The following is a 27176-nucleotide window of genomic DNA, read 5'->3' on the forward strand; positions in this document are numbered from 1 at the left end:
ATGTTTGCCTGATTTCCAAGTTCTTCTAAAACTGTCATATTAACATTAAAATAATCTTAAGGGAAAAACTTATGCCCTATTTTAGAAGAGAATTTTTGAAGAGAAATTTTGCCCTATTTTAGAAATGGTGGGCACAATTCTTGGAATAATACAGTATGCCTGTGCAAATCAATTGAAAACTGTCTGACCTAAGTGTCCGACTTCACTGTAAATAAGATGTCCTTTGTTAGCAGCTCTGCCATTACCTTGTCAGTTGACCTTTGGTGAACACCTGTGCTTTCTTCTGTAGCCACCATTAACTGTCCTTAAAAATTAGGAAAGGACTGTCTTTTTCTATGCATTGGTACACAGTCTTGCATAATGAGACCCTGATCAAGGTGACATCTCTACTATCAAGACTCACATAGTGATAATACACAAGTGAACCATTTCTAGGGACTCAAGTGGATCCAGTTTGTAATTTTGTGTAGTCCAATGGCTAAGATGTTCTATTCTATTTTAGTATCAATACAAGAATATAAACAGAGCAATACTGATCCTTTCCTACTAAATTGACTGCTGAATCTGAAACATTTATAACAGAATGATAGCTAAGATCACGGCTTAAATGGGACTTTCATAATGATCCAGTATTTAATCTGACAAGACTGAAGCATTCAGGGACTTGTCTAGTAAACTTGTTACTTAGGAAAACACATGAAGATTTTTCTAAAGGTTAACTTAGGCTTATTTATATTTTTGAGTGTCATTTTACACAGACATTATTAGAAACCTGCATATTTTGTATTAAAATGGACCATAACAGAGTTACCTCCAAACATGACTTGATGCAATGTAATGTCTCTACAGACCGCTGTCTGAAGATCTAAAATTGGAAGCTAAGTTTTGCGGGAACAACAACAAAAAAATATATTAATTCCCCCCTCCCTTTTAAATAATATCCCTGGTTTTTAAACTTCAGGAGATTTTAATTTTTGCTAATAGTATCAAAAGCAAATACAAGCTATCTATGTAGCAAAAAAGCTGCAGTAGGTTGTTATGACAACTGGAAGTTTCTTTGTGTAGAGCTCTGGGAGATATGATCATTTTTGGGTCAAAGCAGACAACATTCAACAGTTCTAATACTAAAGAAGGGTGCAAAGTTTTTGTATATCTAAAATTATGCCTTTCGATACATTAATGATAATATATTCAGCAGATTATCTACATTAAAAAAATAAACAAACCTAAAGGTTTTCCACATTTTGAGATTCATAAGAAAATTTTAGGTTATTAATGAAAAAAAAGTGTAAATCTGATTTTAAACGATATTGGGGGTTATTTTAATTCTAGTTAAGGTTGGTTCCAGTGCCTTTTGTAGTCAATGAGTAGACTCCAGGATTTTGGATCAATAATTACACTGATCTCTGTGCTGTTCTTGTTGCAGCAAAGGGTTAGTTTTTCCATTATAATGAAGTGTATTTCCTATAAGTAATTTTGTTTCTAGTTCTCAGTCAGCCTTTCAGCTGCTCAGAAATACTGCCTAAGCACCAGAGCCAAACCCCCCAGAGTTGGTAGGAACTGCAATTCATTTCGAAGTTCTCCATTTGCCCTACAGATGTGTAAGTCCTTCAGCATACAGTGCACACTCAAAATAGTTATATCCCAACTCTTCCGGGCACCATTTCTGTTCAGACATACTATTCCCTCCTGCTTTTAATGAAAATTTTATTGCATCTTATCCACTACTCTTTGCACTTAATGCAGTTCATTTTGGAGTGTTTTATGGGACCTTCCTGTTTTACAATTAAGTTTATCCCTTTAAATAATATGGCTGTTCCTCTCTGGTTTTCTTTTTAGCAGATGGTTTGTTTTTTTGGTTTTTTTTTCTTTTTTTCTGTAATGGTTGCCAAAGACTAATTTGCTTTTAATACAAGGTTGTCTAGCCCATTTCCTCAGCAAGACACTGTTGGCTTAAAGTCTTCTCAGAATTGTTTTATTTAGTTATCCTCCAGAAAGTGTATCACATTTCCAAATTAATAGGAATAATGTCTATTTCTAGGATGCTAGGTGTCACACAGCAAAAATTCCATTTCACTAAATATTACCTTCACTATCTTTTTTTTTTCTTTTTAGAACAAATAATTTCTAATGGACAGGAGCTGCAGCCAGCATTGCCTGTAGTCATTTTACCTCACTAGGTTCTGCTTGAAAGTCTCGCAGTCCTAAGGAAAATTCCAGCAGACATTTGCTCTAACTCTGTAAGATCCAGCTGTCTTCAGGACCAGCAGAATGAAAGTTCAGTTCCTTTATTTTAATGAGTGACTCTTAATGGGAATGAGTTAAAAATCTTAAAATGAGTTTTTCCTTTCTCTATCAATTGTTAGTAGCTCTATGTCATGTAATGACAAACAGAAAACTGGACCAGTGCTGCCACCATTAAATCAGTCTGGATTCTTAACAAATGGATAGGTTTTATTGGCATGAAAAGGACGCAAAAAGGTACTGTAGTGTCTTACAGACCAGAGACATTTAAGAAACTCGTGCATCTGTGCAGGCATCTGCATGGTGGACAATGTCTGCATCCAACCTTGAGTCTAAATCTAAAGATCTAAAGGATCTAAATTCCTGTAAATTCTCATTAATCTCCTCTCCACCATGATAAGGAAAACATTTATCTGTCTTACAACTACAGACTGACCAAACACAATGCAACAAATTGCTGTGCCATCTTTCTTGCCAACAGTCACAAGTCTGATTCATTTAATTTATAGCTGTATACTAGACAGAGCTGTGCTAAGCCTGTAAGAATTGTTGAGCATTAGAGGAGAGATGTTTTTTAGCATAAATCCTGCACCACCCTGAAAACAGAGTCACTGTTCTCTGACAAATGCTACAGCTGCAGTAAAACTAGAGCCAGCCACCCATTTAACATGCAAACTATATCTATAGCTTTAAAAATGAATTAAAAATTAAGGAAGAGAAAAATGTAAGCACAAAAAGTTTTAATATACCAATTTTAAAATTATTTTTATGGCAGTACAACAGAAGAAAAGAGTCTTTCCATTTGACACATGTCCTTACTGCATTCAGTATCATACTGTCAGAGCGCTTTCCGTTACTGTGCAAGCAGCCAAATTAGTATCAGTTGTAAACTGTTGACTGTTGTGTCGTCTGCTCCCTAGCAGTAGAAAATTGCACTGTGGACACATGTTGCTGTGTATATTTTTAAAGCTGCTCAAAGAAATGTACCAGACAGTTATGGCATTAGATAATGACATTTGGTTACCCTTAATTCCCAAGGGACTTCTTCCCTTTCATTCTCCCATGAAGAGAAATTTTACTCTTGCTGATAAAAGCCAGAGAAATGAAGCTGCAGACTGTCATCTTTTTTCAAGGGTTTTAAGTGATCTTTTATTTATCCACAGTTAAGACAATGGACTGCTTTGAAGAGAGGAATACAAAATTATATGGAGGCTGATCTACAATATAGGGAACAGATTTATGGTCTAGTTAGGCCGAGCTTCAGAGCATATACACTATAGCATTTTCTCTGTGTTAGAACTTCTTAGCACTAAAAGCTTGTGATATTGCCTGCCTGAGAGATTGTTGTCCTCATCCAAGAGAGATGGAGTTTCCTAGCTAATGGAAGATAATAGCATCTGTGGATAACAGTTCCTTTATCAGATTAGCGTTTAGTGACCAACCGCGACTGCGTACCTTGACTGTGAATGAGTCCTCAAAATGTTTTCTGTCCTCTGCCAACATCATCTTTTTCTTGCTCAGCTTCTGCTTTAGCCAGCTGCTCCATGAACTCTTCTTCACGCGCTGTACCTTCTTTGTAGCCGTGCTGTAGGATGGGTAGAGCTGTAGGTCATCTGCATTACACTAGCATTTGATTCTGTGTCTCCAGTTCACTTTGTAGTCGCTTGGTGAAAAGACAGCAAAATAATTGATCCTTCTGAGAATACACAGATGAGGAGTCTTAGTTTCTTCCACTGCTCCTTGAACATGTGTGTTTTTAGGAAAGTGTCAAATCCTTTGAGTCTATTCTTAAACCTGTCCTTCTTTGAGGTAGGATGGCAGTGTCATGTGGCTTTCCAAATTAGGTATACCATTTTCCTCACTTTACTCTCCCTTTTCTCTCTTCCTATTTCGCAGCCCGTATATCCTTTTATTATTATTATTATTATTATTATTTGGCAAAAGAGGAGGAAAAGACATAAGAAATTTTAAGACAGTAGAGAGGAAAAGTGAGTGGAGGAATAGAATTAGGTTTTCATGCAAAATCAGACTTGGAATAAAAATACACTTCCTTTTTCTTCAGGTGGAATGAAAATATTTCACACCCACTGAATTCTGCTTTATTTTAAAATTAATTATATTTTCTATCCAATTTAATTTCTTTTACTTAAATCCATTCCTAGTTAGGTGCTGGATGCCACAGTCTGCAAGGCCTTGCTGTCTGTGAAGCCACATAACATCCCTTTTTGATGTGATACCACCTTACTGGTGAATTAAGGCTACCCAAAGTCCATCCCAGTGATGCTTCCAGGAGTATTGAAGAGATCTTTCAGTACAGCAGCATTTTTCTTGTCATCTTTTTTACATCTGCAGGAATATGTGATTCTACTAATTAAATGTTAAACATAGAGGAAAGTTTAAGACTGGGAGGAAAGTCTTTGTCAAATGCATAAACTACAAAGGAATAAGATGTTGCTATGATATTCTCTTTTTTTCCCCCCTGTCCAGAGAGCTTATTCAAATTAGTAAATTCTGTGTTAGACTGAGTTGTTCAAGAGCATATTACAAAAATTCACAGTTCTTTGCAGTGGGTCAAACTCCTGGGGGCTTTGACTTTCCTAAGACCAATTGACCTGTACTAGGTTTGTGGGATTTCATTAGGATCATTCTTTTGGAGGATTAGGAAATCACAAAGGATAAGAAAAGAATGAGCCTTTTCATCTAGGCAATGCTGTCTCCTTGATCATGAAGTCACTGTTTCCCATTGGAGGCCTCACAAATGCAGCCCTCTTCCTCCTCCTCACCTTCCTAGTCTGTCTCAGAAATAGTTACCAAAGATTGCTTCCTCTTGTTGCTGAATAGTAATAGCTGTAGAAATGACCAAAGCTGGTTAGTGGTGTTATTACTCACTGATGTCTCTAGTCTTGTGGGGATGGTACCATAAGTTGTTGGTACCATAAGATGGTACCACTTATGGTACCATCTTATGGTACCATAAGATGGTACCATAAGATGGTACCACTACTAACTGGCCTTGTTATAACTATCCTCTGTTTTCCTGAGGTTTTGGGAAGGGCTGTGGGCTGTCAGGCTAAACCTCTCTTTTATTGGCTTCTAATTTATTAGGCTGTTCAGAGCTGGCCCTAGGAAGCTTGCAAGAGGAAGTATATATTATTGTTCACCATAACTGTAACACAGTAATTTTGTTCTCTGCTTTCATTCTTTATCTTTTCATATGCATAATCTACCAAAGACTTTCTATTTCTATTACACAGTAAATAAGGAAATGGTTGTTCCAGTTCCATGCTTCAATATGTCCTGGAAAAGTTTGCTTAAAAAAGCTTGCCTGCATACAAATGAGTTGGCTTGGCAGTATGCTTTTAAATTTGTTGTTATGAATTATTTGAAAATAACTGGGAGAAATAAGTGGTCATTTCTTGAACATCTGTTGTCATGGGGTGTTAGGGGATAGATGACTTGAGCAGGAGGAAAGTATTTATGTAGTTTTCTGTGGAAGTTAACTAAACAATTTGATTTTTTGCAGCATATTTTTCCCTACATAAAAAATTATGACAAATAATATTATTTGGACATATAGGACATGCTTGTGTTAAAAGTTTCCAGGATATTAGTACCAGAGCTGTAATGTCTCAGATGGAGCTACAATACAGTTTTGCTGAGTGCTGCAAACCTGTGTGTTTGCAATCAGAGCTGCATGTCGTGGGAATTGGTGCTAAGCAGCTAGGACTAAATGAGAAAAAAAATGTTTGTTTGCATGTGGATATGTGTGTGTTTGCACACCAAATGTAAAGGTAGCCCTGTGGTTTGCCTGTTCCTAACTTCTTTCTTCTACAACAGTTGCAATTTAAACATGAAGCAAAATACTGCTATTTTTTTTTCCTTCAACTCCCATAGTCCCACCCCATTCCATTATATTAAAGAGACATGTTCATCAGAGCTGTTTAAACACTCTTGCAGAAGACATGCTACAGTATGTGCTGCTTGTTTGGGCAAATGGCATGCATTTATGTTGTTTCTCATACAAACAATTACTTCATCTATACTCTGTTGGGTTTAACAATGATTGAATAATACTTTGCATAATTATACAAAGTCATCCGTTACAAATATTTTCCTTCAGCATTTAATACAAACCTGATTTAATGTGTACATATTAGCTTTATTAATAATATTAATGCCACTATCTGACTTTTTCCTTTCTTGAAGATAGAAATGATTTTGCTAATTTCATACTTAATGGCCAGTAGCATATTCAGAATACATATTCCAGTTCTGATGAGATCAAATAGACATGTTCCATGATGTGTATTATGCAAATAAAAGATACATAACTCATTTTAAAAAAAACCTGTCATGACAGTCAATTATAAATCATTCCATTAGCTTTCTAGCACTGCAGCTTTGGGAAGCTTCATCCATATAATTTGCTGTCTTGTACCTTAATGTATTAAATATTTCCTTTTTAAGACAGTAATGTCTGCCAAATGAAACAACAGAGCATGTTAATTCATGTTTAAAACAGGCATTCAGTTGTCATATTGCAGCACCACTAATTCAATGCTGAAGACTTCTTTACTACCTGTTATACATTTTAAACAAAAAACCAAACATGCTGTTAAGAGAAAGCAATACTTACTTGAGAAGGATTCTGCAAGCTCTGTTCTGCTAGTCCACAGACTGAAATGATGAAGCCAGATTTAGAAGTAGCTTATTAGGTGCATGCTGCTTCAACAGTTACAGCTTTTCTTTTTTTTTAACTGAAAGACAGGATCGTTTTCTTTTAATGGAGCCAGCACAGAATGATATGCTGTCTGTGTTGCTATGAGAGCATAAACTTGCAGAGCGAAGTCAAGCAATTGCAGAACAACTTATCAAGGGTCATTCGCTATCAACTTGCCAGGGCTTTTCTGTGTAGTCACAAACTTTAACAGCATCAAGGAGGGTCATGGTATGTCACAAATGCAGGAAATTACTAGTTAGTCATGTACACTTGAGATTGAAAGTGATTGAGTCAGTATTGTTTGTGAATATAAGTAGAAAACTGGGTAGAGCCAAAATCTTTCAATTGAAACACCCACTGAATTCCCTTAAGAGGGGACAAGGCTCTGATTGCAATCAAAGTGCAGTACCTGCTACCCTCCTTGGCTCTGGTGGTTGTATGCTACTTCTAGAGCTCCAGCCCTGAGAAAGGAGTGTAGGAACTACCCCAAAGGGATCACACAAATGTGAAAAACTAAGTATTTTGATTTGCCTTTGATATTTTGGGAGAAAAATTTTTAAGCATCACATTTTTAAGTGTACACAAACCATTGCAATGATAAAGGCATGTAATTATGGTTATAAAATCATCCACATGTATCTATATATTTAGTATATGAAACCATACACACTTTTGGTGTTTTAGTGATGTCACCATTTAAAGTATTTAAATGTTTTGTTAGAATTCTGCCTGTGTAAAGCCCTACACAAATATAAACATCATGGTCCAGTAGTCAATTATATCTGCAGTATTGCGCTGCAGAGAAGAAACCATTCTTTAAATTTAGCCCTGCATTTTGAAACATTCTACTTTAAATTGTCTGTTGCCCAAGGATGCCTTTGGATAGGGGGAGATCTCTGATGTATTTATCAATTGGAAATTACTCTGAGTAGTCAGGTTTTGGCTTATCCTGATTTGGCTTGTCCCAAAGACTGGACCTTTCATGTCTAATGTGAAGACAGAGGTGAACTGTGTTATCATCCATGCTCCGCACCAGTAGCTTGCCAGCCTGAGGTGGGGAGATGGCCAATGGTTAGCCACACCTCCATGCCTTGACTTGGAAAATAAAAAAGGTGTCAGGGAAAGGGAAGGATAACTGGTTACATTAAGTTATTGCACTGCTGCTGTTGAGTTCCTACATGCATCCCAGACAGTGTGGGCATGCTCAGGAACTTCCCCTTACAGTTGCTCCTCATCAGCTGTCAGGAGATTTGGGTTTATTGCTCCCATTGAGTTTTGAACGTGGAACAACGTGCAAGACCTGGGTGTTCAAGGAGGCAGATCTTCCCAGCATCCTAGGGGCAAACTCCTAACAGCAGCACCTTCCTTTCACCAGGAAAAACAGACCTTGCCTCTTAAAAGGTAACGATTAATGTCTCTGGACTGACACTGAATTCAAAACTCAGCAGAAGCTGCTGAAACCCAGCACTTTTGCTTCCAACAGCTGCAAGACACAGACATAGAGCAGAGGTTTCTAGCTCACAACTCCTGGTGGCTTCAGTAGCAGAATGGCTCCTGTAACCACCGGACCTTGTAAGCGCATCCCTGCTTGTGTTCTCATTTGCTTTAACCACCTGTGGCATGGAAAATATTTGGCTGCTCTTTATTTTGGTGGGTTTTTTTTTTTTTTCAGACCAGCAAGGCCACTGCATAGGTCTGTAACTAGTTTTTCCATGATAAGATCTTTTGACTAGCAAATTCTTCCCCTCAGCCTCCATTATATCTTAGGAGCAGACTGGTGAGTTCAAGCCAAATGCAAATGTACAGTCATTATGTGCCAGGACCTCCAAGAAATGTATGGGGAAAGGAGGAAGAACATGGTATTTCTTATGAGAAATGGCATTTTTTTGCAGTGAGCTGGCATAAGAAGAGAGGAAATATGACTTCATCTGCAGATTTTGCTTTAGCCACTGCCATACTTACAGTTGGGAGGTTAGAGAGACAAAATATTGCCCAGCCATGTGTGTATACCCCTTTTTCCTTCAGCTCTTCCAGGTGTAAAAATGTTTTTCCAGGCGTTAGTGGGCAATTCCAAATTGGCCCAACAAAATTCCAGTTCCAGTTTCCAAATGAAAGTAAAGCAAGGCAGAGAAACTCCTAATTGAACAAAACTTCTGTCATTAACTACAAATAAACTCTCTTTTTTCTACCTCCTTTTCCATTTCTTCATCTTCTTGGCTTGCTTTTCCTTTTGCACACTATGCAGTGCTGTACCAAACAAGTCTCCTTTCAACTCCCTGCCCCTCCTTGAGCAGAGCTTTCTCCTGAATCCATAATCCTATTGTGAATTCCTCTACAGGAAACATGAAGCATTTCAGAATGAATGGCTGGCACAGCCACTGAGCTTGGGGAAAGATACAGAATTTATGATCACTAGCCTGGCTGAGAAAACAGTAATATGATTGATTCTAAGTATATCTTGCAGAACACTGCTATCTAACCACTCATTCTTTCTCATTTTTTTTTTCTCCACCTCCCTCTTCTCTCACTAAAATAATTGCTAACAATAACCTCAGCAGCAGTAGGAAAAGAAAGTACAGTCAAGGCTCAACTTTGAATTTCAGCAGTAATGTGACTGGAATCTTTGGTCTTGCCCTTTTTTGGGATTTGAGCTCGATATTTTAAAACTTATTCAATGTGAGGGGAGCAGGTCTTAGAAGGGTGAGGGAATGAATGCAATGAAGCAGTTATTTCTAAAAGTTGGTGCTCCAAAAGGTAAAAGCAAAAGTCTAAGACAAGACTGATACCATTGTTCAGTTGGTCACTGGTTGTGTAACTTAATTTGTTGGTAACTTTATGAGGACAGCATGCAATTTTTATTGCACCAAACAGAATAAGGTTTAACTCCTCCAGTACATTCCAGCTCAACTTGAATGAATAACAGGGATTGCCAGAGAAATACTGTTGGGTAACTTCAAGTATTATCTAAGTGTCTATGAAGAAAGAGTGCATCTCCAAGTGATTCTGGGTAATACATGTGAAAGCAGTCACAATACTTGAAAGACAATAGAAGCTTTGGAAAGTTTAGTGCCTATTAGTGCCACCTTCTTTCAGCGTCACCTTCTTTCAGCATCATGTTTTAAATCTCTGTTGTCATAAATACTCTCACCACCTCAAATCTAGATATAAAATAACCAAAGGTTAGAAGCTAGAAAACTATCCAATGGAAAATAAAGCATTACTCTTAAACGAAAACAGTAGTTTTCTCTCAAACAAACCACTATGAACTGTGATAAATTCTTGAGCATTTGGAATTTTTACTAAATTTGTAAGTGTATACACACACACATACATAAATGTACATACATATGCACATATTTTGATTTGCAAAGTAATTTATGCTTCCATGGGAAAAAATGCAAAACTCCCTTTTTTCGTTTACTTTCTTCAGACCAAGTTATTGCTAAGAGCAAGGTTGCAGTAAGAGTACTGATAGCGTGTCTGAATGGTATCTTACGGTTTTAAAAGGAGCCTACTTCGTGGTGTTCAGGCATTTTATTTGCTTCCCATATGTTTAGAGCTTGGAAATGTGTCTTTTTAAAATCTTTCTTTGCTATGTCATGGGAAAAATGTCATGAAAACAGTAAAATGGAATGGCCACTTGTGTTTGAATATAGGTGTTTTCATTAAAGTGACCAACCATTATGGTGAATTTAATGTCTTTAATTGGTCTCACTCATCCTCCCTTCATGGAGTGATGTAAGCAGGGAGTTTGGAGAAGGAAGCTTACTCAGCCCTTGTGTATGGGGAGTATTTTCTATTGCTAAGCTACAACATAATGGAAGGGGCTTGACAATGGCCTTCAAAATCCTTCCCTGACAGTCCAATGGCAGCTGTGCAAAACTTCACAACCCCCAGGCTTTCACAGGGAGAGAGAAAGAAAGGGGGCATTGATGTTTCTTTACTGACTCAAAACCTATAGGGGACCACCATCATGGTGCAGCCAGGGCTCCCAGGGGCAAGGAACCGCAGGGCCTCCCTTGGGGCTGGCAGGGCAGGGACCTCGCCAGCCAGGGCCTTGCGTTTGCCCTGTAGTGCCTGTGTATGTCTCTTGGATGGCCTTGGGAAAAGTCATACGCTCTTGGTGACTGGAGTGGCTCGTTAGGAGCAGAAGTCTTAGGAAGGATTAGCCCTGCAAATGGTTTACACTGGTGCAGCAGGACTTCTGGACAAACATAAAGTCATCCCTTAAAAACTGAAGATCTGGCTAAAGCTCTTTGCTGAATTTGACCTCAGGCTAGAAATAATCTCAGCTGCTCTGAACCTGCATTTCTAAACAAAAAATAAAAATGATCAGCTTGTACCCTGAAGACCTAAGCTGTACCTTGGATGGGGGATTATTCTGTCATTCTAAGTCCTCTGGAATTGTTCAGCAAAATAAATGTGTCTCATCTGGCTGCAGTACTCATCACTCTGTCAAGTGTAATCAAGTATGGGGAGAGGAGAGGGGAGATAACCTTGAGAGAGGGGGTGTGCTGAAAATTCAGGCAATATATAGCAAGTTCCCTTTCACGTGTGCACTAATCTTTTCTCCCACCATGTTTATCATTCTCCACACATAGCCTGCTATCTGCACATCAGTCACGCTCAACTTTCAGCAGCCTGGCTATTGCACACCTACGCACAGATTCCCACAGTCTTCATTCATTTCACATTTGTATCAGCATCTAAACACCTCTACGGAAACCATAGCATACATAGAAAATGAATGTTGTTAATGAGTGTGTTTGTGAGGAGACTTCTCTTTTGCTGGGAGATGGTTGTTCTGGACACTTGTAGGTTAGATTTTGTGTTCCAGTAAACCTTGCCTCTTCTATTTTTAAAAAAAAGCCCATGCAAATGTCATATGCAATGACTTTTGAGGAACATAAACTTTACTTTTGTCAAAAGAAACACATAGGAATTTGACGGTGTCAAGCTGAGAACATTATTAAAAGTAGGGCATATAATACTACCCTGTTGAAGCTATTGAATCCAGTATAGCCTGGAGCAAAAAATACTTAACCTTGGGTCAGCACTGCTAAGAACATGACCTGTTAGAAATCTCTACCTTTAAATTTCAAGGGTATCTGGTTAACTGTGGAAATAAAGCTACTAAGCTGGAATGCTTTTAGAATTTATGAACTATTTTTGTAACCCATTCTTTTTGTCTGCTGCTTTGAGTCTTTATGGATTTTCAACAAGATAGTGTTCTTTATACCATCTGTAACCAGCATTTTTCCAATATGTTGCCAATGCTGCTTCTCTAGTTATTTCTCCTAAAATTGCTTCAAGAAGATGTAGGGAAGGCAAAATAGAAAAATCAGACTCCAGATGCCAAACTGATTTGCAGAAATGCATATGCCTGTTAAGCTCTATTTAGCCAGCTTTTTGCTAAGTATATTTGTTGTGCATTGTTAAATTTGACTCACTTGAAAATGAGTCTCTTTTTCAGACCCTTCAAGGTAGAAAACGGACAGCCTTATATCATGCTAGCTAATGTGAGAAAACAGGCCTTCCAAACCATAAACATCTGCCTTGTTTCTAAAGACAGAGAATATAAGCTACTTCTTAGAACTGCCTTTTTACCATTTTTCTAACTGGTCTTTCCTAATCTTTAGCAAAAGTAGGAATAGAAATGAAATAGTATAAGAGTATTATAATGTATTACAGGTAGAAAGATTACTTGTGATTTAGACATAATATTCTCACTTCCTGGTATGAAGAAGTTGATCAGCAACTAGTTCCAAAGTAATGTTTCCTTGCTTGAATGACTGAGGACATATTGATTGCTTTAGGCTGCATTTTTCAGCCCAGGACATAATATGGCTATTGTTTTAGAACCTTACTTTGAACAACCCGCTTTTCCCTTAGAAGGGAATATGAAGAACAAACAGATATTTGTAGGGGCTGTAACTGACCAAGATCCCCGTGTAACCTAGCCTTGTCCAGAACCCAAGCATATCCATCAGCTCTGAAAATTGAAAATTCTGTTTCAGGGCAGGTGTCATTAACATACTGCTAATGGTACATGACATCCCATTCTACCAGGTAGCATGACAGTTGCAGGATGGTTATAATGCGGGCTATTTTCTTTCCTGATAAGTAGTGTCTCTCCTTTGGGGACTGATGGATGGTTTCTGTCAACAAAGAACACCGTACTTACTCACCAGCTAAATGGCAACAGCACAGGATCAACATTCTTAAGGTAGCTCTTATGGGAAAAATAATTTTTCAACTGTTTATACCACCTATCATGTAAAACAGCCCAACTTCTTCATCTCTCAGTCTTATAAAATATACTATACTTTAAATACCCCACAATTTGTTTAAATTTCAGATCATGGAATCATGTGATTCTTGGATTGCATTTATAAAAAGAGAAAGCTGTGCTTTAGTAGGAATACCTGCTAAATGGTGCATCTACAAAGATACAGAAGTGAGAAACCCCAAAACAATGATCCAACATTTATTGTAAACTGTAATTCATTTGTATCATGCCTGACTCATAAAACTACAGTTTTGATTAGCTGGAAACGATGGTTTGTTCACATCACAATTTCCAGTTTAAATATCTTTCAGGACACCTTGTAAACAGTATGGTTGTGACCCCTCAAAAGACATGATCCACCTCCAAACAGACCTAATGTGTTGGGAAGTGCTGCTCTAGACTAAACCAAATCACTCTTGAACATATTTGATTCTACTGAGGAAAAATAATAGTATCCGCTGCACTAATGATTAAACTGCAAAATGCAAGTTGTAGGTGATCCCCTGTAGGTGCGCACATATACTTTTAATAAGCTTTGAATAGGTTTGTGGCAATGAGGAGGCTGAAAGTTTCATCGTCCAAATGGTAATGTTCTGATTAATTTTGAACTTTTGATCTCCCCAAAAATTCAAGGAGCTTCAGAAATTTAGCCTGAACTTGTGATCGAACTGACACATATCCCAGTTAGGATTGTTACATAAGAACACTGCTGGATAGCCCTGGTGCCTTATCAGAAGTCTGCCACGTAGTGTGGTGTTTCAGTCTTCCACATGTATTTTAGCAAAGCTGTGCTTTACACAATAGTTTATATTTCATGTCTTAACTCCTGAAGAATTACTCTGTTACTGCTCTCGTCCATGATGAATTTCCCTGAAGAAATATGTTGTTTAAAGAGGCTTTCTTCTGCTAAAATATCTTTTATTTCTGTCAGCTAATAAGACCATTTCTTACTTCTGTGCTGTCAAGGGGATTATAATGAGGTTGGCTGCATTAAAAGATACACAATAGAAATTCACAATCAGTCTGGCTAAAATATTCAGATACTGATGATGGATTGTAGTGATAGACAGTGGACCAACAAAACAGCGACTGTCATTATTGCATTATCTGTATTTTTTGCTGTATGGGATGCTTTCTCTTACCTTCCCTCTTGTGAATCATAAGGCTTATATTTGAGTATTCATGTTTATTTTGCTCAATAGAATTGTGAATCAAAGTGTTTCTGAGAAGAGAAAGTTTGTTTATGGGGGAAGCTGGATTTGCGCTTTGATACAGTATGTTGCTTCAGGATTTTGAGGGCTAATAACTTCTACCCGCATTCCTAGTAGGAAAAGTAAAATTAATCTTCTATCGTTCTTGTTACAAGGTTGGATAAAAATAATATTTTACATGGAATTTGTGGGATATGCACCTTTGGGGCCTTTTATTCCTGCAGAATAGTTTGTGATTCTTGAGTTTGAAAGAGACATAAGGAGGAATCTGAGGAATAGAAGCATGTCTATGAAGTTCAGAGCAGCCATTTCAGGTCTCCCAGGAACGGCTAAGCATGTTATTTGAGATATAGCAGTCCTTGTAGCACACAGTAGCTATGTGGACTAGCACTGTATCACATCCTAGAATGAACAGAAATGGCTGTCTGTTGTAAATGAAGTATCTTCGAAATTGCAAAACTTGCCTTAAGTTATATAGTAGACCACAGGCTAAGAAACTTGCCTTAAGTTATATAGTAGACCACAGGCTAAGAAAGGCAATCTGGCAGGTAGGAGGAATTCCTTAGAGAGATTAACATATGTGGAATATAATTTTGTATTAAAGAAGAAGGAAAGCAGGAAGGGTGGATTCATGAAGCTAATGAATTAAGAGAATGGATAAATTCTCATCCAGTCTAGCATACTTACCATATAGAAATCCTGATGTTTTCGGGGCAATTTGGATGAGGTTGCTTTGCTGATCTGAATGCAAATTTAAGTATTTCAGACAGCTATATGACATTAGAGGATGATAATTTTCAGAAGTGCTTAATGCTACTGTCATTGAAAATTCAATCAAATCCCTGATATTTAAATGTGGTAGTACCCAAGCATCCAGCACTGGATTCTTTTGAGACCCACTAATACACAGAACAAGATGACTGTTGCCTCCTGGTTGTGTTTGCTGCCCTGAGGCATGAACAGTTTTCTCAGGGGACAGTAGTTCTCCTTGCTTTAGCAATGTCTTTGGGCTTGGCCTTCTCAGCCTTCAAGAAGAGGTTGCTTATCAGACAGCGCCTGTGCCATGGTGACCATCCCAGATCCCTTCACCTCACTCCTCCGCTTGCATATTCAATTTAGCCAGTAGTTTTCTGCTAAAATCTATTACCAGCTTTTCCAGATGTGAACAATACCGCTGTTTTGATACATGTTCAGAGAGGAGAAACAAGAGAAACTTTGCTGAATGCCTGTAGTCCGCCAGATCTGAGTTACGCTCCATGAGCCTCTGCATGACAGAGAGTCAGCTCTAGTGGGTCCACGAAGAGCTGTTCAAAGACATGGCCCCCACAGGAAACTTTTGGGAAAGTTATATATCCCGCATGAATGGAATTATATATCTCACATGAAACCTTGTGCTACATCAAATTAGGCTGCTTTGGAAGAAGGCAAAGTACCTTCCTTCCTGTAGCATATTTTCTCCAGTTGAAGCTATTGAGATCCTATATCCTAGTAACCAATCATACTAATAACCTCACAATAAAGTATAAGGCCTACATATGAGGTACTTTATCAAGTCAGTTGCTGCAAACAAGGAGATGAAATATTTTCCCAAATGCTGCATGATATTTTGCTATGATTGGATTGTGATAATAACGTATTTACAGTTACCTGTCTAATGCAGGATAAGTAAACGCAGAACCAGCAGAGTCAGAATTTGTCAAGAGTACAGGATACCTAGGTAATGCATTTCTATGTAGGTGAAAAGCCCTCATTAGATTTTGACAGAAATACATTAGTTATAAAAGCTAAAGTACTATTTATCAGAGCAATGTACTATATTTAATACATGAAATAGATTATGTCAGGAAGAGGTTCCTGTTTTACTTTGACCAAGAATTGTTTAGACTAGACCTACTGTCAAACTGCAGCTTGGGAAATTTCATTTTCCCTTCATAAGGCTTTCCCTTTAATTTCAATTTAAGAAGGAGATTACTTTTGTTGCTTAGCTAGAACTGCTTATGTAGTATTGTGCTATGTAGCAGTTCCCACGGACTTTCCTGAGGTGCCTACAGTCAGTGATGGATGAAATGATCTCTGCGTAAAAGAAGAGCTGTATTTCAGTTTATAAAATGGCATAGATTTTCATTAATTACTTGAATGCCATCACTATGCTCAGCATGGTGCAAATATGCACCTTGTTTCAAAGAAAGGAGAGCTATAACTTTAACTGTGAAATGCTTACTTGCGTTAGCAACTGGCCATGCATCATGCCTTTTGCCATTTATGCCTGTTCCACTGCTCTGCTCAAGATGGGTTACGCAGTAGCTTCTCAGACAAAACATTTGGCTGACAGTTACAGTGCAGTGTAGCCTCCACTTCTGTGCTCGTAGCGTCTCTATGAGGCAGTCTTCTGTTCCTCAGGGAGCACTTTTGAGGCCAAGCTTTTCCTCTCCCATGTTAAACATGGTTTAATCACCACATTTTTGCTATTAATACCTCTGTTTTGAAATACCTAATTCACTGAACTAATCATAGAGTCTTTTTTTTCCAGCATGTAGTAAAGGTGCGTTATACATTAGTCTTAGCATAAGATAACTTACATCCCTCATACACAACCAGAGAAAATAGTTCTTTTGAAATTTTTTCTGGACCACTGCAGCTCAACAATTTTTGGGTCCAAGTCCCACTAAAGTGATGAGCTCCTGGGACTGGGTCTCCAGACTCTACTTTTGCAAGGTGGACTAGCTGTGTCTATATACTAGTAAATTAACATCTCTAGCATTGGGGCTAACAGGCACAAAATAACTTTGTCCATGCTGTTGATCTCTCTTAGCCTCCAAAATAGGAAAGTTATTTGCAAATTTCCTACTTGGAATGTTCCTTTGTCCATATTAATTCTTAGACAGTGCCCAGGAATTGTTTAGGAAAGGGCTAGTTATCTTGAGTCACAGCTGTGCCGGGCTATAATGTCATCATAATGGCGTAGATAATTGTGTTTCATTGCCTAGGAATGTTTCTTCCTACTGTTCACTAACATAGGTCTGGTCTACCAGGAAGTCATTTCTTGTAACTGTTTATCAAAAAGCCACAGGAGCTCCATTCTGTCACATTTCTATTTCTTCTCCAATTTTCAGCTAACTTCAGCTAACATAACAGCCTTGGTATTACTGCTGTTTTATGTCATAGAACTATGCTCTTGCAGCTATTTTCATTATGTTTGGGTCTTGAATAATCCAGTGAGCTCTTCATCTACTCAAGAGTCACAATCAAATTGTGATTTGGGGCTGTTTTTATTTTATTTTTACCTAGCTGGTTTCACCTAACTTCAATGCAACATAATGGTTCAACTCAGTGTTTTCCTGAGTTCCATGCAGAAAGTCCTCCGGGGTAACTGCTTCTTTTACCTAACCAGCATTCATCAATTCTATAATGCTGATTTCCCAGAAATAGTACTAATTTCATTTTTCATGATTTCTATTCCTCCTTTCCCCACCTCCCCACCTGTATTTTTACACTCATCTCTTCAGCTCACTGCTTAGAACAAGTGCAGTCTAAAATCAGCATGCTCTTCTTTTATTCCTTACTGCATGGATTAGGAATTCTAACTTTAGATACTTAAGCTTGAATATTGTGTCACCACATATAAATATAATCCATGCCTAGGAATAGGCTAGCGCTAGGATTCATAAGTTTATAATTGCTGGTGATAAGTAAATCCCCCAAAACTTAGTCTGAATAATTACTTTTCCAAAGTTTGCCATAATGTTTATCAAGCTATCTTTCATGAAACTTTCAGGAGTGCTTTCTTGACTTCTTGACTGGGCAAATGTATTATTTTATACACAAGGTAGTTTAAGAGTTAAGGAGTTCTAGAATGTATTGTGTGAGCTACATGCTGTGTCACTCCATGACAGTAACCTTGCAAGTCCTTACGTAACCAACTGAATAGCCCATAAATAATACCTTTTATTGCATAGAGACTTATGAAGATTAGGAACCAAGTTTCATGCTCTATGTGTATTTACAGTCATTGATTGGTCATTCAAGAATTTTGGACACCTCAAAAACATGGCATCAACTATGCTAATTAAAACTTGTTTCAGCCAGAAATTTGCCTTCATTACAATCTTTTGGCAGCAGTGACCGTTGTATTTCAAGTTATTCTCAGTTTCTCATTTTCATTTCAAAAATATTGTTTTGGGGGTTGAAACGGAAAGAATGTTTGCTGGAACAGCTTCTGCTTTTGAAAGACGAAGGGGAAAGTGATATCATAGAATCGAACAGCCCAGGTTGGAAGGGACCTCGAAAGATCATCTGGTCCAGCCTTTCATGGGAAAGGGAGCCTGGATGAGATTATTGAGCATTCTGTCCAGTCACATCTTGAAAATCTCCAGTATCACCATGCCTAAAGTAATTTCACATAAGTAACCTGAAAATAGTTGGATTTTTTTATTTTTAAGAATGCAGTGGTCATTGCTCTAAGTTTTCTCTATTCAACCATTTGGGTTTATTTTTACGGATTTTTTAAAGTGGAAAATGAATTTTTATTCATTACAAGAAAAGTGAAATTTTGGGGGTCTTGGGATGATATTGTCAGAAAAGATATAATCTGTTTAAAGCTTGCAAACTAAAAAAAAAAAAAAAAAAATTGCACCAATGGGTATAAGCTAAAATACAGTAAAGCCAGTAGAAAATACTCTAATTTAGCTAGGTGCATTAGACACAGCAGGAGGAAACATTGACATCAATGAATTAGGTATTCTAAGGGAAGCCTCGCATTTCTTTAAAAATCCTGAAATACTTCAAATGATACAAAGCCTCTGTGGAGCTCAGGCCATGTCCTGACATCTTGTCACGGACAAGTTGTTCTAGTGTTTAGCCAGTCTCAAAATGAGATTCTTCCTTATGTTTAAAATGAATTTCCTTTATTTCATTCTATGCCCATTGCCTCTTATCCTGTCACTGTACCACTGAAAAGAGTCTGGCTCCATCTTCTTTACTCCTCTCCATCAGATTTTTATACACATGGATAAGATCCCCACCCTGAGCCTGTTCTCCAGGCTAAACAACCCCAGCTGACCCAGACGCTCTTCATATGACAGATCTTTCATCTGTCCAACCGAACCTTTCATCATCCTCATTGCCCTTCACTGAACTCACTCCAGTAAGTTTCCTTTGTAGTGGGGAGCGCAGCATTGGACCGAGCACCCCAGGTGTGTCTCACCAGGGCTGAATAGAGGAGAAGAATTGTTTCCCTCAACCTGTTGCCGATGCTCGTCCTAAAGCAGCTGAAGATGCTGTTGGCCTTCCTTGTCAGAGAGGCACATTGCTGGCTCATGTTCGACTTCTTGTCTACCAGGAATCTCACATCCTTCTCAGAAAATCTGCTTTCCAGCTTGTTGGCACCCAGCCTGTACCAGAGCATGGGTTATTCCTCTACAGGTGCAGGAATCCCTTCGCACTTCCTTTTTTGGAACTTCATTCCTCTCTGCCCATTTCTCCAGCCTGTCAAGGTCTCTCTAAAAGGCAGCACAACCATTTGGTGTATCAAACACCCCTCCCAGTTTTATATCATCAACAAAGTTCTGAGAGTGCACTCAGTACAATCATCCAGGTCATTAATGAAGGTGTTGAACAATATTAGACATGGTATCCATCCCTGAGGTATAGCACTAGTGACTTATCTTTTATTAAAGAAAGAGAGGACCAATGTACTTCTGCATGATAAAATGAGTAGAAAGGGTAAAGGAAGAGGAAGGGAACAATGGAATTTTTGCCTATTGTGCTTCCAAGGCTGCCCTGGCTTAGCTCAGATACCTTGGTATTACCTGGTTTGCCTTCCTTCAGTAAAGATCAAAATCCTGCAAAGGGTGTATCCATATAGTTTTCAAGAAGTAGGTGGAGAAGGGGAAACTGTAGAGTTTACATAAATCTACTATATTGACATGTGGAAGAGCAGTTTCACTTATGTCGTGGTTTAACCCCAGCCGGCAACTAAGCACCACACAGCCACTTGCTCACTCCCCCCCAGTGGGATGGGGGAGAGAATGAGAAGGGTAAAAGGGGGAAAACTCGTGGGTTGACATAAAGACAGTTTAATAGGGAAAGCAAAAGCTGTGCACGCAAGCAAAGCAAAGCAAGGAATTCATTCACTCCTTCCCACGGGCAGGCAGGTGTTCAGCCATCTCCAGGAAAGCAGGGCTACATCACGCCTAACGGTGACTTGGGAAGACAAATGCCATCACTCCAAGCGTCCCCCCTTCCTTCTGCTTCCCCAGCTTTATATGCTGAGCATGACGTCATATGGTATGGAATAGCCCTTGGGTCAGTTTGGATCAACTACCCTGGCTATGCCCCCTCCCAGCTTCTTGTGCACCTGGCAGAGCACAGGAAGCTGAAAAGTCCTTGACTAGTATAAACATTACTTAGCAACAACTAAAACATCAGTGTGTTATCAACATTATTCTCATACTAAATTCAAAACACAGCACTGTGTTAGCTACTAGGAAGAAAATTAACTCTATCCCAGCCAAAACCAGGACAGTATCCACCCCTTATTCTATACCATTTACGTCATGCTCAGGTCTCACACTATCCGATACATTCTCATTACCCACCATCACCCTTCCTATCCTTTAATATAATACGCAGATATCATTCCCTTAGTCTATGGGCCACCCCTGTGAAATGTCTGTAAAATGTCCACTGAGTTCATTTAGTCCATGACTTTGTGCTCCATCTGTTATGGTGGTCACTCAGGACAGGAGAGGTGGTGTGTTGTGTGGAGTTACTGGGCACCAAAGCCAGCTCAGGTCAGGTCACTGCTGCACTTGCACTGTTTCTTGTAAGGCTTGTCCTCCATAGGTTCAGGTGGCTCCAGCTATAACATACAAATAACATTCCTATAACATGCAACTCCAATCATGGGTTACAACAATTTAAGGGTATTTCCCTTACAATCTCCACCCTTGGTCCCTTTGGGCCAGGTTATGGGGTTTAACATTGCAATGAACTCCTCCCTTTGCTCCTAGTCTGGCTAGCAACAAGGGGTTCCTGCTATAGTAATTCCTATAACATGCAACTCTAATCCCGGGTTACAACAATTTAAAGGTATTTCCATTACAGTCTCCACCCCTGGTCCCTTTGGACCAGACCATTGGGTTTACCATTGGAATGAACTCCTCCCCTTGCCCCTGCTCCAGCTTGGACTTATCCACAGACTGCAGTCCCTTAGGGGTCTACCTGCTCCAAGTGGAGCCTTATTTATGAGCCACAGTCTCTCCAGGGGTATACCTGCTGCGGCATAGACTTATCCACAGCCATAGTCGCTTTGAGGTGCACCTGTTCCAGCGTGGCCTTCTCCATGGGCCACAATGCCTTCAGAGATATACCTGCTCCAGTATGGCCTTACCCACAGCCACAGTCCCTTCGGGAGTAAACTGGCTCCCACATGGCCTCATGCACAGCCACTGATGTTTCAAGGTGTACCTGCTGCAGCAGGCTGTGGACTTATCCACAGCCACAGATGCTTCGAGGTGTACCTTCTCCAGTGTGGACTTATCCTTGGGCCACGATCCCTTCAGAGGTATACCTGCTGCAGCGTAGACATAACCATGGCCACAGACATTTCAAGATATACTTGCTCTGGAATGGGCTTATCCATGGGCACAGACGCTTCAGGGTGTCTTGCTCCCACGTGGGCTCATCCACAGGTCACAGTCGCTTCAACTTGAGTTCACACTGGAGTTCCAGCCTGTCCAGTACAGCAGCACAGAAAAACCAGTGATGCCCTGGCCATCTGCCAGCCCAGGCACATCGCCATTGCTGTTATCAAAATGTTCCCAGGCAGAGCAGAGCAAGATGATCAGCAGTACAGCAGCACGGCAAGCAGCAAAAGCAAAAAGCAGCCCCTAACGAGCACTAGACTCTAATATACAGTAAGGCAAGCAAGCCCCATGGCAAGCACAGGAGCCTGCCAATTAATAGCTAAACAACAATAACAGCTATAAATTCGATCTAGCACATTCCAATCAAGCCTGTTATTATCTCGAACCCTTCGAGCCCCACGTTGCGTGCCAAAAAGGACTGTCATGGTTTAACCCCAGCCAGCAATTAAGCCCCACCCAGCCGCTCACTCACTCCCCCCCAGTGGGATGGGGGAGAGAATGAGAAGGGTAAAAGTGAGAAAACTCATGGGTTGAGATAAAGACAGTTTAATAGGGAAAGCAAAAGCTGTGCACGCAAGCAAAGCAAAGCAAGGAATTCATTCACTCCTTCCCACGGGCAGGCAGGTGTTCAGCCATCTCCAGGAAAGCAGGGCTCCATCACGCCTAACGGTGACTTGGGAAGACAAACGCCATCACTCCAAGCGTCCCCCCTTCCTTCTTCTTCCCCAGCTTTTCATGCTGAGCATGATGTCATATGGTATGGAATAGCCCTTGGGTCAGTTTGGATCAACTACCCTGGCTATGCCCCCTCCCAGCTTCTTGTGCACCTGGCAGAGCACGGGAAGCTGAAAAGTCCTTGACTAGTATAAACATTACTTAGCAACAGCTAAAACATCAGTGTGTTATCAACATTATTCTCATACTAAATTCAAAACACAGCACTGTGTTAGCTACTAGGAAGAAAATTAACTCTATCCCAGCCAAAACCAGGACAACTTACTGTGGAAACTCCTAATTGTTTCAATCTCTTTTACTGCTAGTAACCAATAAACCAGGGTGCGTGGAAAGTTGACAAGATTCAGATAAAGAATGAAGTATCTCAAAATGATTTTTTTCATATTCAGATCCTGACATCATCAAAGTATGGGGTTTGATTTTGGACCACTTTTAGAGAACAGTTCTAATCAATTAATATAGTTAGTTCATGCATGATACTGAAGTTAAATGAGAGTAACAGAGATGCTGGCAACAAGTCAGAGTTGAAGGTACTTATTTGTCATTTGATAAAATAAATTAATGGTTTTCCTGCACAGCTCCTGAACTTTTAAGAAAGGTCACTCACTCACTGCAAGGGAAATTGTCTTTCAATCAAGTTCTCTCTCTGCTTTGGCTTGATTTATGTCTTATCATCGCAAGTATCATCTGAAAATGAAAAATAACATAATGCCATAAAGGTGTTATTGGAAAACAGAAAATAACATCACTTCCATTACTGCTGACATGAAACCAAACTGATCTGTGAATAAAAGCATTACAGCTGATCAAAAGCTCCCATTTTGTTGTTGCCACCAAAGGCACATCTGAAAATAGCATCTCTCTTTGTGGTTACTTATTTTATTTCCAGTGTTGTTCTTGCAGAAAGTCTTTCCTGATTCTGGGAAAAATTAAGGCTCATTATTGGCCTAATACAAGCTCACAGTTGTGGAGATGCTTTTGGCAACAAGATAAGCACTGAAGGGATTTGAAAGAGGGAAAAGGCATTTCCCATGTGGCTGAGATGCCCTTCCGAGGCTTAGAAGGCAGAATGGAGAAGGACGAGATAAAATAGCATGAGAAGGAAATAAAAGATGCAACTGTGTAAATTAAACGTGGCTTGGTAGATAAGGTGACCTTTAGAGTGGGTACGTGCCTTCTACTACTTACTGTGTGAGCTTGGGAGAGCCAGTCAGTCTTTGGTACCTTGATTATCCATTTCCAAATGTGTAATTACCTCACAAGGACAAAACCATGCCAGATAGTGGAATGCCCAGGAACTACAGAGAAGTTGTAAGACCCCACGGGGGCATGAGGTGGAAGAGTTATGGCACACTGAGAGCAGACAATCAGGACAATACTGAGAGATGTTGTTCAGTATGAGAGGAATGAAACCCAAACACATGTATATACTCTGCTGCGGTTTATATGCCATTGCATTGCACAAATTGATTGGTATGATGCACCCAAACAGATTCTCTTTTACAAATTAGAAAACAGGAATATCAGGGGCTAAAAATGCCGAACCATCATCTGAAGGGAGAGCAGCTCCAGTGCCAGCACAATCCACAGCGGAGTGCTCTAGCGCAGTGCACAGGTGAGTTTCCCAGACCAGGGGAACGCCCGGGGGAGCCGAGAGAGCTGCCAGGAGCCCGCAGCTCACGTGACAGCGGCTGAAAAGACCTGAGTGGGGCCAGGAGCAACAGTGGCCAAGCCTCCCCCACACATAAAAGAAGCCCTCAGGGAGCACTAGCGACCAGGAGCGCCGCGAACAGGGTGGGCAAACAGGGCGTGGCGCGTCAGCAAGGGCACGGCATGGCAGTTTGCATGGAAGGGCGTGCAGAAAGGGCGCTGAAGCTCTACCAGCTCGACCAGGAAGCAATGGTATCCACCTGGCAGAAAGCCATGGCCTCTCTAAGCTCTGCAGCCACCATGACTGACGCAGCTCCCCAGACAGAGCGCCACTGGGAACATGCTGCCAGCCAGCTGCCAGGCTGCAGGGTGTGCCCTGCTCTTACGCCAGTACCGGAGGGCAGCAGTGAGCAGACCTGTGGGAGATGCGCCCAGTAGAGGAACTCCTCCACTTACTGACAGAGCTTCAGGAGGAGGTGAGTGGGTTGAGGAGTATCAGGGAGACTGAGAGAGAGATAGGCTACTGGAGTCACACCCTACCTTCCCTGAGACAGGCCCAACAGGCAGACAAGACGCATGATACGGAGGATTCCCTGTCCTCTCTCCGCCTGGCTGAACACAGTGACTTAAGGGATAGGGGGGAATGGCGACAAGTTCCTGCCCGGTGCAGCAGGCACGTCTCCTCTGTGACTGCCCCGGCTTCCCTGGTGCCCTTGCATAATAGGTATGAGGCTCTGCAAGTAGAACCAAACAATAACAAGGATGATGGTTGCTTGGAGGTGTCTCCGAGAGAGACTTCAAGGCCTTGGGACGACTGGTTAAGGGATCAGGAGCACAAGTAGTGTTCTCCTCTGTCCTTCCAGTTGCAGGGAATGATGAGGGAAGAAAGAGGAAGAGCCAGCAGATCAATACCTGGCTCCGAGCCTGGTGTCACCAGCAGAATTTTGATTTTTTTGATCACGAGTCGGTCTACACAACACCAGGCCTGCTGGCGACAGACGGTGTACACCTGTCTCAAAGGGGGAAAAGGATCATTGCACAGGAGTTAACAGAGCTCATTGAAAGAGCTTTAAACTAGATTTGAAGGGGGAAAGGGGTAAAACCAGGCTCGCTAGAGATAAGCCTAGGGGTGACACACCAATGTTTGAGGGACGGTGTGCTAGAGAGGTCCTTCAGTCTGCCATCTCAGTGGAGGTAGGGGATGGAGATCCATGCGACAACAAAGATGCAAGGATTATGGATATGTTAGAAAACATGGAAGCACCTGAGAATGGTCACGTAGGCATTAGGGGTTCTCCCCCAAAAAGGTGGTGGGATCAATAGCCCAAACGAAGTGCATCTACACCAATGCACAAAGCATGGGCAACAAACAGGAGGAGCTGGAAGCCATTATGCAGCAGGAAACCTATGAAATAGTTGCCATCACAGAAACATGGTGGGATGACTCGCACAACTGGAGTGCTGCGATGGATGGCTATAAACTCATCAGAAGGGATAGGCAAGGAAGGAGAGGCCGTGGGGTAGCCCTGTATGTTAGGGAGTGTTTTGGTTGTCTAGAACTTAATGATGGTGACAATAGGGTTGAGTGTTTATGGGTAAGAATCAGGGGGAAGGCCAACAAGGCAGATATCATGGTGGGACTCTTGTTATAGACCACCCAACCAGGATGAAGAGGCAGACCAAATATTCTATAAGCAGCTAGGAGAAGTCTCACAATTGCTAGCCCTTGTTCTCATGGGGGACTTCAACTTACCAGATGTCTGCTGGAAATACAATACAGCAGAGAAGAAACAGTCTAGGATGTTCCTGGAGTGTGTGGAAGATAACTTCCTGACACAGCTGGTGAGGGAGCCAACGAGGGAAGGCGCCCCACTGGACCTGTTATTTGTGAACAGAGAAGGACTTGTGGGTGATGTGATGGTTGGAGGCTGTCTTGGGCATAGCGATCACAAAATGATAGTTTTCGATTCTTGGAGAAGTAAGGAGGGTGGTCAGCAGAACTGTTACCTTGAACTTCTGAAGGGAAGACATTGGCCTGTTTAGGAGACTGGTTGACAGAGTGCCTTGGGAGGCAGTTCTGAAGGGCAAAGGAGTCCAGGAAGGCTGGACATTCTTCAAGAAGGAAATCTTAAAGGTGCAGGAGCAGGCTGTCCCCATGTGCCAAAAGATGAGCTGGAGGAGAAGACCAGCCTGGCTGAACAGAGAGCTTTGGCTGGAACTCAGGAAAAAAAGGCGAGTTTATGATCTTTGGAAGAAGGGGCAGGCAACTCAGGAGGACTACAAGGACGTCATGAGGTTATGCGGGGAGGAAAATTAGAAGGGCCAAAGCCCAACTAGAACTTAATCTGGCTACTGCTGTAAAAGACAATAAAAAATGTTTCTATAAATACATTAGCAACAAAACGAGGGCTGAGGAGAATCTCCATCCTTTATCGGATGCAGGGGGAAACATAGTGACAAAGGATGGGGAAAAGGCTGAGGTATTTAATGCCCTCTTTGCCTCAGTCTTTAATAGTAAGACCAGTTGTTCTCTGGGTACCCAGCCCCAGAGCAGGAAGACAAGGATGGGGAGCAGAATTAAGCCCCCATAATCCAAGGGGAAATGGTTAGCAATCTACTACACCACTCAGACACACACAAGTCTATGGGCTCAGATGGGATCCAGCCAAGGGTACTGAGGG

Source organism: Mycteria americana, chromosome 5 (assembly GCF_035582795.1).
Source record: "Mycteria americana isolate JAX WOST 10 ecotype Jacksonville Zoo and Gardens chromosome 5, USCA_MyAme_1.0, whole genome shotgun sequence".
In the NCBI taxonomy this organism is placed as follows: domain Eukaryota; kingdom Metazoa; phylum Chordata; class Aves; order Ciconiiformes; family Ciconiidae; genus Mycteria; species Mycteria americana.